The sequence below is a fragment of the Eptatretus burgeri genome, chromosome 2, assembly GCF_056783735.1.
Source record: "Eptatretus burgeri isolate ZD-2024b chromosome 2, Ebu_testis_v1, whole genome shotgun sequence".
NCBI lineage: Eukaryota > Metazoa > Chordata > Myxini > Myxiniformes > Myxinidae > Eptatretus > Eptatretus burgeri.
In genome coordinates, this window is record NC_140962.1 from 149,484,099 (window position 1) to 149,501,585 (window position 17,487).

A 17,487-nucleotide genomic window follows, 5' to 3' on the forward strand; every position below is an offset into this window, starting at 1 on the left:
CTTGGAGGAGGAAAAGCTCTCGCCTCTCCTGGTCCAGCTGCGATCTGCTTTGCAAGGGAAGAAGGGGATAGATCTGTCTTCTCGCACATTCTCTCTCGCCTCCCTCACCACACAGCACATGACAAAGTGACCCAGCACGACCGCCATCAATGCCACAGTCACCCTTCACGGGAAGACTCGCAGCGAGGAGCTTGTTAACTCTTACTACAAGCTGGGCATGGGGATCAGCTTCCAGAATGAGCTTCTCCTGCATGGCCTCTATCTGTCCTGACAAGATCACAGAGGGAGAAGCAAGCATCAGTATCATTGACAATGACGACTTTACCAACAACACCTTGACAGGAGGGGGTACTGCACACCGCTGTAACTGGATGTTTCTGCAGCATGTAGAACGTCTTGTGCAAGAGTATGAAGCAAACATCCATGATGAGCAAGTGCGCATCAAAGACACCAAGACTGTCACATCCACTTACTGAGAAGGCGTCTGAGATGCAGGTTGTAACGCCGTATCGGACCAGCAAACGCGGGTCGTCTCCCATCCGACCTAAGCCCACTACGTTCTCGTCAAGTACAGAGCATCAGCGCAAGCGGAGCATTATTCATGCCCTTGCTCGTGCGGACGTGAATGGTGACCACCCTGATGCAGCAAAGCAGACTATTGCTTCCAACAACGCATTTCATGTTGGCAAGAATGTGGAGCAGGGGAAGAGCAAGGCTTATTTTCATTCGCCTAACAATCAACTGCCCAACAAGTCAGTTGTGAATGACATGGAAAAGCGGTCTACCATCATCGCCACGAAGCGAATGCCCTTCAACTTCTTCGTGGGAGATCATCCATGCAAGTCCTCATCACCCTGCTCAAGGCTGAGAACCCAAACAAATACCGTGGCATTGTGCCCTTTCTCGGTCCCTTCTATACAGTGCGTGATGAGCGTTATCTATAAGCCCTTTAAAGGGGGAGTGAGCTTGGAGATTCACTTGTGGTGGGAGGAGTCATTGCAGAGGGCTCCGTCGATCACGCGCTGAAAGACAAGCATTACAAGAGGGAGATGCGTTGATTGAGGATCATGTATGACGCACTCACGAGTCAGCTGGTGCACAAGAGGCACACGCCCAACCTGGCTGATGACACGAAGGTGAACCTCGAGATTCTGAGAGGTAAAAGTCTCTCCCAAGAATCCCACGCTGCTGCCCATGCGGCACTGGAGGAGGATGCTGACCTCGACAGCCTCATCACCAACTTATTCACCCATATGGAGGCCAGTGACACGGCAGACTACTGGAGGGACTTCCTGTCCATGACGGACGCATTCATGCAGAATGTGCACGCAGTCCATGTGACTAGGCCGACTCAATTACCTCTTTGCACGCCATGGATGGAAGCGTAAGACAATCGGTACAGGAGGTGGCTATCTGATTTCTGCACGATGCCGACAGCTCTCCCTGCTGATCAGGTCACCTTTATTCGTACCAACTTCACTCAGTCCATCACAGGCAACCCCAACTTCAACATGGCCTAGGACATGTGGATCGAATGCACCATGAACAAGGGCAGCAAAATGAAGTCTGGCTGGCTCTCCATCCTCCAGAATGAGAAGCAGCTGCTGGTGCACTCCACAAATGTGAACAATGTGGCATGGATCTGGGCAGCTCAATGCCCTGGCCAACTGGAAAAAAAAAGCCAAGAGGAAGCACATGGAATGTGGTCCAAAACGGATGCGAGATGAGCCGTGCGTGCTGGACCTGGTCGCATGCACGAGTTGGACTCCTTTCCGTCCAACCCATCCTCCACACCCTAGTCAGCCAGCCAAGCCTGCCTCTGATGAGCTTGTTGTGGACTTCAACTCAGCCCGTGCTGCGGAGGTTGGAAAAGTTGGCCAGCTTCTTGCAAGAGCAGGTCTTCAGTAAGAATACCTCCCTCCATGCACCCATCCCTCCGAACAAACGCTTGCCGTTTGCCAAGATGCCAGACACGGAGAAGCCCGGGGAGAAACTCAATGTGAGAGCAGCTGAAATTGGGCGGAGCGCTCTCAAGGCAGTGATCGACCTGGTTGAGGTCTGTCAACTTGTGGACCTGACCGAGTTGATGGAACATCTTGTTGTCGAGGAGTGTATGGCCCCATTTTACTCCAACAGCACATACAGGAAGACAGAAGAGCAAGCTCATCCAGTCGCTGCAATCTGTAGATCTGCAGGAACCTTACACCGCTCTCATCGACATGGGCATGATCTGGAAGATGGCAACTCCATCAGCAGAAGATCAACAGATGCAATATGGCACCCCATGCAAGTGGTCGGACTACGTCCACAAGGTGTCATCAATCGTCCTTGCCCACCATGGTGATGCTGAACGTATCATCTGTGTGAACGACCCGTACGACACACCATACTCAGCAAAAGATAATGAGCGAGACCTGCGGGTACAGGGTAAGGCACATATCCCCCAGGACTGCATGAAATTGGGCGACCTCTTCCCTTCTGCCCAAGTGTTCAAAACGCTGCTGTGTGGTGGCAACAAGGGGCAGCTGCAAAAATTGATACGAGACGACCTGACAAACCTTGCAGAGAGTGTTGATGCAGAGATTGTCTCCTCTGTTGGCTCCCACAGCACAAAGTTGTCAACCCCAACAACCAATGGAGAACTACAGCCTTAACGAGTCTGAGGCTGACACTGTCCTCTTTTCCGCTTACGCAGCTCTGCACGAGTCAGGCTGCACTGGCCCTGTTGTCATTGATCCCGCTGCCGGTCACAGCAGCTATCATTTTGTGGCACCTGCCCGGAATGCTGTATCAAGAGGAAGCAGGAGACTGTCTAATGCCGTGGCCTGGTGACTGACGAGATGGCGGACTGAATTGTGCAGCTGCACTGTATGACAAGCTGTGATGCAAACTCTGGCTTCTCCGGCAAGGGTAAGAAGTCTGTGTATGACCGGGTGGCGAAGAGCCCCGTGGCCCGACGGCAGTTCTCACGGTGCAGATATAGCGTTGACCTTGAGGAGCTCTTCCAGTTCACACGACATGTCATCCATGGCGACAAAAAGTGTGGCACCATGGCTGAGGCCCATGCAACAAAGTGGAAGACACTGAAGAGCAAATCATTCATCAGTCTCCCTCCAGATGCAGATAGCCTACGCCAACACTGCCTTCATGCAACCTACTTGGCATATCTTGTGCGCCACCCCTGCAAGAAGCACCAACTTTCACCACTCAATAATGGTGGCAGCTGGTGGGTGGTTGCTGTCGCCCTGTCCGCCACATCTCCCTTCACCAGGACCAGCAAAAGAGTGTGAGGACGATGATAGCAAGGAGGGGGATGAGGAGGAAGATGTACAGAGGGAAGATTCATCATCGAGTGAAGCAGAATGCTCTGATTTGGAGTGATCATATCACAAGTCCATATTGATTCATCAGCTACAATGTCATAATGTAAAGTATGACAAAAGCATAATTGGTGACTTCTAAATATGTTTTTTCTAAAATGTGTTTTTGTGTTGTGGTATCATTTGTCGACAGAAAATGGCCAAAAAAGTACCATTTTCAGGGTGAAATGATTTTGTAGACAGGTTTTATGTCGTTTCATTTGCAAATGGTTCAAGTTACAGCTATTAAAAAAAAGCATATTTTGAAGTGAAATGAGTTGACTTGTCCTGTATTCATCAATTATATATATATATATATATATATATATATATATATATATATATATATATATATATATATATATATTCATCAGTTTACTTTACTGTAAGAGATCCTTATGGAGGTAGTTGCTTTAAGTACAAAAGTTCCCGGAGGGAGGCTTAAAGCTTAGGTTTTCGCTCTTCCGAAAACGGATGGTGGCAGTCTTGGATTTCTGGGTCAAAATGATGTTGCAACGTCAAACTAATGTCAGATTCGGAATCCTCGTGGTCGACTTTCCCGAAAGTGTCTTTGTGCATGATTCTTGGTGCTCTGGTTCAAAACTTAATTGTTCAAGATGGTGCTGCCAGCCATCTTGGATTTGGGCCTCTGGCAAAAAATGCTTGAATTTTTGGGAGGGACATGGGGCTAAATATTTTTTTTTTTTTTATAAAAGGTCAATAGAAGTCAAATCAATCATCAAACCTTACGAGCCAGAGAATGGTCAGGAATTGAGGTTCTTGAACTATTATGCTCAATATCGCTCTGGAGTGTAGCAGGTGTTGAGCAGTGCATCAATTGCTTAAAGGAAAACTCGTGACAAGGCATTTGATGGAAAAGTTCCCTCTGAAAATCTGATGGACAAGAATAAGAACCAAGGAAAATTCTCAAATGTGATGGCAACAATTTATGAAAACAGACAAGAGGAACTCCAGCCTATTGGGAAACTGCTCAGAAAGATTTGCATGCAATATTGAGACAACTGGCAACTGAAACATGGTTCTGCAGGTGACATGAGATTGACAGAGATTATTGAAAATATTTTGAAAAGAGAGGGAGACTCACGTTGTGCCGAATGTCTTGATTGCTCTGAAAAATGTGCATTGCCAAGAAGAAACCCAGTAACAATCACAACAATGTTTGATCATAGATTTCATTGTTTCTTAAAAAGAGGTCATCACATCACCAGCCACAACAATTGGGACGATCAAAGATTATTTCTACAGAGTGGAATTCCAACAGCATGGTTCTCACACACATTGCTTGTTTTGGGTTGAAGATGCTCCCAGACTGGATGAAGCCTCAGGTGAAGATGTGGTATTTTTTGTTGATAAATACGTCACCTGTGAAGTACCATCTTCAGCTGATGAATTCCATGAAGTTGTGACGTGTTCAGAAATATAATACGAAACACAGTGAGAGCAGTCGGAAGAAAGGTACAAAGTGTTGCATTAATTTCCCAAGGCCATCAACACATTTTTCTCGTCCCGGAGAAAAGGCGAGTAAAAATAACACTGAAGAACAGTCAGTGTTGCTGAAGTACAGAAACAGGCAATGAAAGAGGATGCTAAACAAACTTCTGGAGAACATTTGAAATGCTGAACAAAACTGAAACAGTGGATGAACTTTTCACAAAGATTAACATTACACAAGAGTCATTTGGACTTGCATATGGAAAACTGACAAATAAAGCAAGTGTTGTTGAACAATGAAGCACCCAAGATGTTTGGATGAACCAGCACAATGCTGATCTCCTTTACTGCTGGAATGCAAATATGGATATCCAGTACGTCCTGGATACATATTCCTGTCTATTCAACATCATGTCCGACATAACAAAGGCAGAAAGAGAAATGGAGTTATTGCTGAATAATGCTCAAAAAGAAGCACTGAATGGAAATGAAGAGACAAAAGAAGCCACTAAAAGTTAGGTGTCCATCTTCACAACAGAGAAGTTGGTGCACAAGAAGCTGTCTGCAGAGCATGCATGCCAATACTGAAATAATCACCCAGAAAAGTGCAGTTTATTCCCACCGGAGATAATATTGTCAAAATGAGTTCACCGCTTCAGGTTCTGCAGAACAAAAGCAAAGGTGGTGACTTTAATGTTGTTGATATATGGATAACGAGCCTCGTCGAAAGATAAAAGGACAGACCAAATGCAAGAGAGTTGAAGATGTGTCTCGCCACTTGCTGTTTAGAATTGAGTTCTGTTCAAATCAGATGTGCAATTTTAAAAGTGGAAAACGTTCAAGTTCAGCGTTTGAATGACAAAATTGATTGGGTTACATTCAGAAGAGATCCCGGACAGATCCAGCGGTGATCAAACGTGCAATATTTTCACCGACGAAAGAACCTGACAAGTACTTTACCAGAGTATTCTGCAGCTTTTTCTAACTCACCAGTGTAATGGTCAACTGAAACCTGATGACTTTGAAACTTACCAAAACTTCTACGAAGATGGAGCTGTGAAATGTAGCAACCATCCTGTACAATGTCAAAAAGCAAAGTTGAGAGGAACAAAGCACCATTTGAAAAGGCAGCTGTCAATTGATGGAGCAGAAGAATTGCTAAGAGTTGCTTGAAAAGGCTGGTCCACTTGAGGATGTGTGGGCTCAGATACGTCCAGAAACTGAATTAGAAAGGTTGAGCTGTTTAAATGTGCAGAAAGACGAGAACAAAGATCCACTGATATTGATATCCCTGACGGACGTCAATGTGAAAGGAGAGACCACAACATTGAAACTTGTCAACTTGTTGCATTGTATGATGAAGCTCAAACTCCACTGAGGTCATTCAATGAAAAACAGTGAGAAGTATTCTTCAAGGTACGATAGTGGTGTCTGAGTAAAAGTAATGGGAATGCCCCTGAACCATTTCATGCGTTTGTTACTGCCGGTGCTGGTACAGGCAAGAGTCACGATCAAAACGACATATTACGAGGCAACCAGAATTCTTACACAGACGTTGCCTCATCCTGATGTGTCTGTATTACAGCATTTAACATCAATGCATCCACAATACACAGCTCATTGGGTATTGGTGTTGATGCTAAATTACCATCCTGGCCTCTTGGCGAGGAGGAAGGGGGGATGGGGGGAGGGAGACTCCAAGATAAATGAAGAGCAATTTGCAGATTTTGAACAGTGAGATTTCTTTGGTGGATCACAAGCTCTTGGAATATATTCATGGGAAACTGAGACAGATCAAACAATGGCAGGATTTTTCTCCTTTTGGAAAAGTTTCAATCATTGCTGTTGGTGATTTCTATCAGCTTTCATCTGTGAAAGGTAAAGCTCAACACACAGAAAAATGTTCTTAACCCTTGGGCTGATAATTTCCTTATTGCGAAACAGAAACATGGATCATTTGCAGAAATTCTGAATCGCTTGAGAACACGAAGGAGATCTGAAAGCTTACAAGCTGAGGATGAACAAGTGTTCAGTGAAAATGAAACTGGTGGAGAGAGTGTGAGGCATCCACATTTTTGCCACAAACAATCAAGTTGACAAGTCTAATGTCAATAAACTTCATTCATCCTGCTCCAATTCTGTTTCTTTTGATGCAGAATATTTCTGCAGAGATGCCAAATCTGGAGAACTGGTAAAAAAGAGCAAACCAGTACATCAACGTGTTCAACACGAATCAGAGCAAGAAAAATCACTCGCTGTCGATACATGTGTCATGTTGATAAAGAACATAGATGGATCAGATGGGTTGGTAAATGGTGTCTTCAGTACTGTGTCTCATATATCACAAACAACTGGTGTTTCCTCTCCTTCAGTAGTTTATGTTGTATTTGACAATCCAAGAGTTGGGTACAAGTTGTGAAAAAAAAAATGCATACCACCATCAATACCAAGTAATTGCCCTCTGATCAGTCCTCAGGAAGACAGAGTAACAAACAATGGTGGAGCAAAGCATCAATTTCCTTTGAAACTCAGCTATGCCTGCACAATGCATAAAATTCAAGTAATAACATTAAAAGAAGCTGTTGTCTTGCTTCATAAAATATTCTCTGCTGGGCAAGCCTACGTAGCTCCAAGTCGAGTCAACACGAGAAGGACTTATCCAGGACTTCAAAGATTCCACCATTTACTGCAATGAACAGCATGTTTCCATTTATCCCCTCACCAGATATTAATTATTCTGAACATGTAACTGCACGCAAGTTAACTCCACACCATGTTGAGGGTCTCAAGTCACATATTTAAGGTTTGATGGACACGTGAAGCTTCCCCTTGATCTGACCAGCTGTTCTGGAGATGTTTGAAGGTTTTCAGGTAACTTCAATCTGGCCACCAAACCATGCGACCCATCAATTAGAAATTACCAAACTTATTCAAGCACGTCTGGGTGTGTGAAGTTTCACCTCAATCTATTCAGCCGTTTGTGAAAAATATTTTTTTAATTTATTATTTTCAATCCAATATGGCCGATGAACCACGTGACCTATGACATGAAAAAAATTTTACATTGTACCTCAAATGGGGTAGGGATCACACTTGTGAAGTTGTGTTAATCAAATAAGGTGCCTTTTTTTCTAGTCAAGATAGCCACCAAACCATGTGACGTCAATTTTTTACCATAAATGCAGCCATGGCGGGAGAGAGTTGCAAAGTTTCGCTTCTATAGGTTAGCGGTTCCAGAGAAAACATTGAATATTTTTCTTCAATCCAAAATGGCTGCCAAACCATTTGACCTCTCAATTAGAAATTAAAAACTTGAATCCCCTTGCCTTGGAGAATTTGTTTGTGAAGTTTCCCCTTGATCTGACCAGCTGTTCTGGAGAAGATGTTTTAAGGTTCTTGGGTAAATTCAATACAGCCACCAAATCATTTGACCTGTGAATTAGAAATTAACAAACTTGTAAAAGGATGTCTTGGGGAATTTCTGTGAAGTTTCACCTCAATCTGTCCAGCCGTTCTGGAGATCAAAAATAAATAAAATAAAAAGCCTTCAAAATAATATGGCTGCCTCACCACATGACCTATGACAATTTTTTTTTTTTCTACAATGTGTTGTTGAATCTGACGCTCAAGAAATTTCAAATCTTTGATGCAGCATTCTGTCCAATTTTCACCAGGATAGTTCAGAGATGTCTCCAAAAAAAAAACCCACACATGTCCCCACGGGGAGTTCTTGCCATGTGCCAAGTTTCAATTTTTTCCATTGCACAGTTTCAGAGATGGAGGTCAAAGGTTTTTCAAAGATGGAGCCCATACCACGTGACTGATGTCACAAGTATCAATCAAGTATGCTCCTAAAAAGATGCATACGAGAGTGAAAATATCATGTTGATTGGACCTACGGTCGCCGAGAAAATGAATTTTAACGCAAAAAAAAAACAAACAAAAAAAAACAAACAAGAGGTTACTGAGCCTTGATACAATTACCATGGATGGTGGATCACAGATCGATATAATTACCATGGATAGTGGATCACAGATGGAAATAATAATCATGGAAAATTTTTGAAAAATTGTCAAAACACATTTTGGGGGTGATGCTGTTCAAATTGTTTAAAAAAAAAAAATAAAAAATAAAAAAAAATAAAAAGATATGAGGATGATAGTTTTTTTTTTTTCATCATTTCATCTGAGCAATGCTGGGAAGATTATTTTCAGTTTGATGGTACAGCATTTTGTCAAAATATAAACAAATACCTTCACAGGATTTTTAATACAAGACAAGCCGGAAGGCGACGACGGTTCGCGGGCATTATTGAACAATGCCACGATAGGCATTGTGGAACAATGCCACTAACACAATTTCGTGGCAGCTTTTGAGGAAGCCCGACTGTAAAAAACCTCTTCTGTCAAAATTGACCAAATCAAATCGGATTTTTTTTTATATGTTGTACTTATGGACATTACGCACAGCTTCTGGGAAATGAAATTGCGAGGAAAAATAACAATAAATAAATAAATAAGTTCAAGTGGACATGGCTGTGCCAACAAGGGGCGTGGGATAATCCTCATACAAAAAAAACAACTCGACCATGATAGAGCTTGTGTCCAAGTTTCATCAAGATCGCATCAAACGTCACCGAGCTATGCTCTGGAGAGTCACAGACACACAGACAATGAAAATAGTGGTCACTGCTGGCATCCGCGAACCAAAAAAAATATATACCTTTCCTTCATCCCATGTCAAAAACGCTCCACTGTTACAATGTTTTTCTCAATTTTCTTAATTGCATCCCTCATGTTACGTCTTTAATCGTATCTGACAAATAAATTATAAAAATCCCAATTTGCAATGCATGTTCATGTTTCATCAATGGCCCTTTTCAAACTTCAGTGCCAATTCACCCCACTTCCTTACATCTCCCTCCTCCCAACCCCTCATCCAACCTCGTTACATCTACCTCCTAACCCCTCATCCAACCGCTATGTGTGATTCTTCAGTTTCAGCTCTTCCAATGTCCCAAAGTGTGTGGTGTTCCAACATCGTGGGTTTCATTCCAACCAAACATACATCTCATTCTCTCAATCAGAACACTCAATATTTCAAACATGCTTTTTTTCTTTTCTCTCACCTACCCCTCTTGCCAACACCTCAAAGGTTGTACCTCCCCCTACCTGCTCCCTTAATCAAAACACCAGTACCAAGTCTAATACTTCCCTTCCCATCCCCTCCTACACCTGCTCTCATAGCAAGCTTCCCTCTCAACTTTCTCAAAAACTACCACCCCCCAACCCCTCCCCCCACAAAAGCTTCCTCTTCCCCTGCCTCCTCTTCCATCTCATCACCTCCTTAAATGTTCAACTTCTCTACTCCCCACTGTGTGTCATCCCATCACCACAAAGCCTTTCCTCCTCATCCAGCCCTCTCCTGTCATGTTCACACTATCCTCCCCCCCCCCGCCACCTCCTTCCTCAAAAGTGTGTACCTCAAGCATACAGGACCTTCGCTTAAACCCGATAGATCTTTCCACACAGGTTGCCAATGACAAACCAAAAATCTGCTTCACAGAAGCTTTCCTCCTTCAAGGCTTCTGACTCCCAAGTCACTTGGGAGTAACTTCCTAAACTTTAGGAGGACCAAACGGTGTACACCAGTGGTCGGGGTTGCCGCCCCATCGGTGGGACACAAAACGTAAATTGTTCAACCTGGTGGAGGTATGCACTCCACAGAGTGCCATTTTAGTTACCTGCACCCAACGGAGGTGGACAGAGGTTATTTTTCACCCATTTGTCTGTGAGCAGGATATGTCAAAAAGTTGTGCACGGACTTCGATTAAACTTGGTGGACAGGTTGGGTGTGACTCAGACGAATCGATTCGACTTTGGTGAAGATCTGGATCCAAGAATGCAAGAGATTCTTCAACATTGGGTGATATGATGGACATGGATATCATTTTTGGCCCGAGGTGCCGTTGATCAAGAGAACACCTTCAACATAGAGTGGAGTAAAATGTGAAACTTCATTTCCTAAACTGTGAAAGTCAGACACGAGACAGTCAAGATAAAATGGCATGTGGAAAATTTTATATTTGGCGACTAACATTGTATGGACACTTTGATTGCAGGTGACAGGAAGAGAACACTTCAAATCTCAAGTCTGATGAGGAAGCCAGTGAGAGGAGGAAGATGAGACCTGCTCGCTTTGAGGATGTCATGGTTTGATGATGAAGCAGCAAATGCAAAGTACAAATGCCCCGAATCGCCAATCTCACATCAAGAGACTCATTCAAATAGCATCTATAAGACCATTCTGTTGTGGTATTACATGGAGTGCTGTTAAGGGGTATTTTCATAGGCCCTATTCCATTTCTGGTTTCTAGTTTATTTAATGTAGATGAAACTGATGAGGACAGAACCTGGAAGGGCTACAAGTCTTTCCCCAAAGTTACTTATCTACTTCACTCCTCACCAAGCACATCAAAAACCCATCAACATATTTTAATATTATAATTGCTTCTTCCACAATAATATATTTGGATCACGCAAAGCTCACTGAAATATCACAATACTTTTATATTTTTTTTACTTCACAGATACCGAGAGGCCATGAGAAGATGTGAAGACTCTGACGTCAACCTCACAAGAGGCCATTCCAAGAGACAGCTGCTTCAAAGAAAACTTCACTTGATAAGTGAAATGTTCATCTTACAATGTAAACTGGACAGGCGAAACAGGAATAAAATGGGATGTTTATATCCTTGAAGTTGAAACATCTTTCATACACAAATTTAACGTCAATGTCGGAAAAAAAAAAAGAAAAAAAAAAAAGTAAAGCATCCATGACGTCAAGAATTGGAAGCCCCAACAAGGGTGACAACGGCAAAGAAAATATAAAAAAATCATCATCATCATAATGAAGTTATAAATCTTGATAATGAAGAATCTTTGAAAAACAAATCTTTGTTGGAGAAAGTTAAAGGAAACATGTATTTTAAATATATTGTAAGTTGACAAGTTTGTCGTGTTAATGTGTTTATGAAGTTGTAAAACTAAAATATAATAATTATCATATTTGGCTAATTGCATTGTCGGGAGTGCTCGTTGATCACAATCCCATTGGCCTGATGATGGCCTGATTATATTTATCCCATTGGCCTGATGACACAGCCAAATTATTTCCACATCTTGTGATATATTGGAAAAAAAAAAAAAAAAAAAAAAAAAAAAAATTGGAAAATGGCGTTTGATTCATCATCACAACAGATTTTTCAAGTGAGTTTGTTGATGAAACTGGATAAAATATTGGAGAACAAGAGTGAGCAGATGAAACTGCTGTGGAAGCTTGTCACTCACCGAACAAGACTGTCGAGATGACACGGATGATGTCCTTCCAGAGCACGTCAACACAGAGCAGCAGTTGCTTGCTGTGTGTGATCGGATATCCAATGAGCAGACCTTCAGAAATCAGTTTGTGTGTCTCACGTATTGATGGAAATGGTTCGTGACTCACAATGCAAAGGAAACAGTGAGTGCCATGATTGTGTGACACATTCTTTATGATCCACTGAACTCTGACCTGGGCGAGTAAATTCACAGAATTGGAAGTGGAGTACGTAGTTTAAAAACTTAGCACACGATGACATTTAGTATTTTTCTTCAAACTGCACATCGTGTCTCTCTGGATAGAACAAACGTCAGGGCAAGTGTTTGAAATGAGGTGTAAAGATTCATGAGGTAAGGAGTGAGGTTAAATTTACACTTATTACAACATGGAAACACCATAGCTCATCAGAAAATATATAATTTAAGTTTTGTTTTCTGAAATATATCAAATGCATGTTATTATGAAACAGTGTGTTCACATTGACAGAATTTCCCTTTTAAGAGTGTGCGTGAGGAACCATCTCAAGGACAAAGTACCGTAAACTGTCAGATGGGCGAGACTTTGAAACTTGTACCGAGCAAAGCAGGGAGAACAGAAATGCAAAAAAATATTAAAATATAACCTGTCACGTGGAGAACAGGTGGTTTAAATATGGAATGTACAAAATGTGTCATGTTCGTTAAATAGTTAATATTCCTAACACAAGCTATCAATGATGAAGCACACACACTCAGATGTAAATATAAAATCTCAAACACACTTTAAAACCAAGAAAAATTACAAGTTTTGAACGAGTGTGGACAATGATCATGCATTCGCTCTTCTCTTTTACCAACATAAAAAAAAAAAAATATGCTTTATTCTTCAGATTCCAAAACGCTTCAGAAGTCGATGCAGTGGATTTGGAAGTTTGCTCTGAAGATGAAGACATGTAATTACTGTACCTGCATACTCATGTTAAACCACGCCCTCTCGGAGCACTCCTCGTACAAGGCTGTTACCCGAGCATGGACCCAACATGGACCCCCGTTACCCCAGTTGGCTCGTTCCGCCCAGCTCTCCACAAACTAGATATTAAAAAAAAAATTATAAAAAAAAAAATCCCTTCCTGATGGTTTTCTGCGTCCATCATGTCCACCCCACGTGTCCTGCCAAACCCCTCATCCCCCATTTTATTCCTCAACCCTGATTTTGGAGGCGGGGCCTCGGAGCATCCAGTTTGGAGGCGGGGCCTCGGAGCATCCAGTTTGGAGGCGGGGCCTCGGAGCATCCAGTTTGGAGGCGGGGCCTCGGAGCATCCAGTTCGGAGTTCTGCAGGTGGTGTGACGGTGCTCACTCAAACGCCTTATCGAAAAAACATCCATATATTAATACTGAAGGACCAATTTTGTGCTCCTCCACGCGGTCGCGTCACGTTTTTCTCGGTACTGTGACCTGGACTGAAAGAAACATGGTACCTGTAAGAGTGCATTGCACATGGTGGCAATTGTCAAACTTCAACTCTGAAGCAGAATAAACACTTTTCATTGAGATGGGGTGACGAGTGAAGAGGCGGGGGCGGGGATGAAGAGGCGGGGGCGGGGATGAAGAGGCGGGGGGGCAAGGGAAGCAAATTTTTAGGCAGGAGTAAGCAAATTGAAAGCAGGAGACAGGGGGAAATGGGGCGGGGCTGGGTTGAATGAGGCGGAGTTGAGTGCGAGGGGGTGGGGAAATCAAAAGACGGGGGTGGGGAGAGAAGAGGGGGGGCTGGGTTAATTACATTTTGGGGCGGGGGTAAGTAGATTGAATGGGGCAGGGGCGGGGGATGAGTAGGCGGGGGCAAGCACACCCTGTCCAGTCCATGTCCCTCGAGTGTGTGCGAGCTGGTGAGGGTGGTTGAATGAACGGAATCCGTCTGTGAAGGGGTTTCAGCTAGTCGTGAAGATTACTGAACGAGACGTTTCAACTTTCATGGTTAATTAATGTTGTAACATTTTATCTCCGAGTTAATGATATAGACGAAACATCGATATCCACCGAGCTGGGGAATTAATTTGGTTAAATAAAAAGGGGGGATATGGGGGTGCTGTGTATATATATATATATATATATATATATATATATATATATATATATATATATATATATATATATATATTGGAGGTTCGGGGAGGGGGGGGGGCAGGAGAGAAGAGGGGTTTCTGTGAACGAGGTAACCTGAAGAGGGTTGTAAGGAGAACGAGTCTCGTGTTCGGTGGTTTTGAATAAAGAAACCCGTTGACCACCATCGAATCCTTCATTAAATCCTTCACTCTCGGAACCCTTACGATAATACACCTCGTACAGAGAGTGGAAACAAACCTTCAAACCTCAACCTTTGGTATCTTCACGTGAACACTCCCACGGGTGGCGGCCATCTTGGGTTCGGCCAAACTTGGGTTCGGCCAAACTTGGGTTCGGCCAAACTTGGGTTCGGCCAAACTTGGGTTCGGCCAAACTTGGGTTCGGCCAAACTTGGGTTCGGCCAAACTTGGGTTCGGCCAAACTTGGGTTCGGCCAAACTTGGGTTCGGCCAAACTTGGGTTCGGCCAAACTTGGGTTCGGCCAAACTTGGGTTCGGCCAAACTTGGGTTCGGCCAAACTTGGGTTCGGCCAAACTTGGGTTCGGCCAAACTTGGGTTCGGCCAAACTTGGGTTCGGCCAAACTTGGGTTCGGCCAAACTTGGGTTCGGCCAAACTTGGGTTCGGCCAAACTTGGGTTCGGCCAAACTTGGGTTCGGCCAAACTTGGGTTCGGCCAAACTTGGGTTCGGCCAAACTTGGGTTCGGCCAAACTTGGGTTCGGCCAAACTTGGGTTCGGCCAAACTTGGGTTCGGCCAAACTTGGGTTCGGCCAAACTTGGGTTCGGCCAAACTTGGGTTCGGCCAAACTTGGGTCCGGCCAAACTTGGGTTCGGCCATCTTGGGTTCGGCCATCTTGGGTTCGGCCATACTTGAGGGACGCGAGTTGTTTAATTAAATAATCAAAATCATTCATCAAACCTTCCTTAACACAACATGGACGAGGCAAACCCAGATCGAACAACAAAACGATGAAACAACGTGAAAACGTTCACTCGTTTCGGCCCTCAGAAGAGGAAAGGGGAAACGTGAGGACGAGCAGATATGGGTGTCCGACCGGTCTGACCGTAACGAGTTCCCTCATGATCCACGTCCTCCACGGGATGCTCCACCAGGTCCACTGCGGGTGTTCAGCTCCAGCTGGGCAAGACCTGAGGGCTGTGACACCGTGCTCCCACCACGCGCCCATAATCACCTCACAGCTGCGCGTCTCCGTTCCGCCGCTGGACCCGCCCCTCTTGACCTCTCGTTCCGCCCACGTCATCAACTCCACTGCCTTGGTCCCGCCTCCGCGTGTTGATATCAACCGTTGTGGAAAAAATAGTCCCCGCGTCCCACGTTTCGTACACGTCTCGTACGCCATGGCGGAACAGTCGTGTCAGTCGTCAAATTCAGGCTCAAAGACGGAAAGAAGAAATTCATCTTTCTCTCATTCACCGTCTGTCTGTCTGTTCCCAGGTCCCGCAAAAACGGCTGAACCGATCCCCTCCATTTTGTGGGTGTGTAAACCTGGGACCACGGACTTCTTATAATAACCTGGACCAGCAACGGCCTCTGTCGACTGAAGTCGCCATGTTTCGTTGCCAATCCGAATTCACAGATTGAATATATTAATTTTTGCCGAATTTCTCGCTGGAAACAACATTTTTGTCCAGATTAATAATAAGAACAGGATTTTCATTTCACTAACAACAGTCTCCGCCGCCCATTATCACTACCAAGCTAATATTAGCTCTGCAGCACGAATTAATAAGGTGAGTGAGTACGAGGTGTCACAATTCTCATGAATGATTATCATATCATATGTCATGTGATCTGATGATAATCAGTGTAATGTGTACAGCTAACCCCCTCTGGCCTATAATATTTGTATTATTATCGGCCATAAGGCGGTGGCTTTCAGCTTCCCCCTATAACAAGAGGCCTTATGGCCGATAATTAATAATATATTGACCAATCATCAAAACATTGAACAGACATCGGACAACCTTAATAAATATGATCTATAATCTACAGACTAACCTATGGCCTCCTATTAATATGTGTATAGTATCGAGGGGAGCTTTCTGTAGGAGGTCGAAGCATATTGAACCAGGACCAGTCTCATTAATGTTTTCATGATTGATCAATATATTATAGGCCATAGTGGGTAGCTTAAAGCTACCCCCTATGTGAGGAGCTTAAAGCTACCCTGTATGGCCTATAATATATTGATCAATCATGAAAACATTGAACAGACATTGGACAACCTCAATAAACATGATCTATAATCTACACACTAATGAGACTGGTTTAATATGCATTGACCTATAGAAGATGACGATCAACTATTATAATCGCAGTAGGTTGAAACATAAGAAATGTCGAAACCGAGGAGAAACACTTCAATGCAAATGGTTAGTGAACTATTGATGTGCAAATATGATCAGTTTGCTGAATTTTTTCCTGATGGGTTTATCTTTCAATCCAGTGTTCATGGTTCGAACAACATGGTGGAGACGAATCTTTGTATAGCACTCACAGATGTGCTGTATTAGAGAACATACATGATTACAGTCTGCCTCCGTCTCAAACATGTGATCACGAAGCGAGTCAAATACACTCGATCCTACTTCTGCCAACACTGATGCAGAGATTGCAGATTTCAGGTAACTATCACGAGGAATCTTGCCATTTGTCACCGCCAGCATTCTCTTAACACATTTCTCAGTGCCTTCACATACTTGAACAACGCTTGATGATCAAACGGAAAGGCCACCCCTTGTTGTAACAGCAATCAGCCTATAGGTAGGTAAATTGACATCATCATTCTGCGTGAGAGCCAGCAAGCAATCTTGACATTTGAGTGTCCGCTTAACCATCCGAACCACATATCCTGCAATATAGGTTACAACTGACTCCAGGAACACAGAAAGCTTGTTAAATGGTGGAATATCGGCATAATCGTGGTGACTCGTCAGTGGCTGGCGGAGCTGCAAATCGAAGCGTCTGGCTGTGAGCATATCCTGCGTCTTATCTGGGACAGCCCTCTTAGTGATATTTTTGAATGATGCAGCTGTGACGATGCGTGTTGCGTCCTGGGCTGAACAGTTCCCCCTTGTTGGCTTTGATATTCATGCCGCATCAGAAGACGCTTCTATGCTGCGATAAACTGTCTGGTTGTTGGATTGTTATTGCCACCACATGCTCGACGGAC

General features: G+C 43.7%; 2 protein-coding genes and 1 pseudogene across 2 annotated transcripts in view; 2 read left to right on the forward strand and 1 right to left on the reverse strand.

Annotated features, from left to right (window-relative positions):
* Nucleotides 1–17,487, reverse strand: part of LOC147033509 (E3 ubiquitin-protein ligase TRIM7-like) — a 1,095,521-nt gene that overhangs the window by 786,679 nt on the left and 291,355 nt on the right. The window lies entirely within an intron of this gene.
* LOC147033524 (E3 ubiquitin/ISG15 ligase TRIM25-like) overlaps nucleotides 1–17,487 on the forward strand; it is a 272,640-nt gene that overhangs the window by 154,308 nt on the left and 100,845 nt on the right. The gene's annotated exons all lie outside the window — the stretch shown is intronic.
* On the forward strand, nucleotides 1,724–3,381 carry LOC147033528 (uncharacterized; annotated as a pseudogene).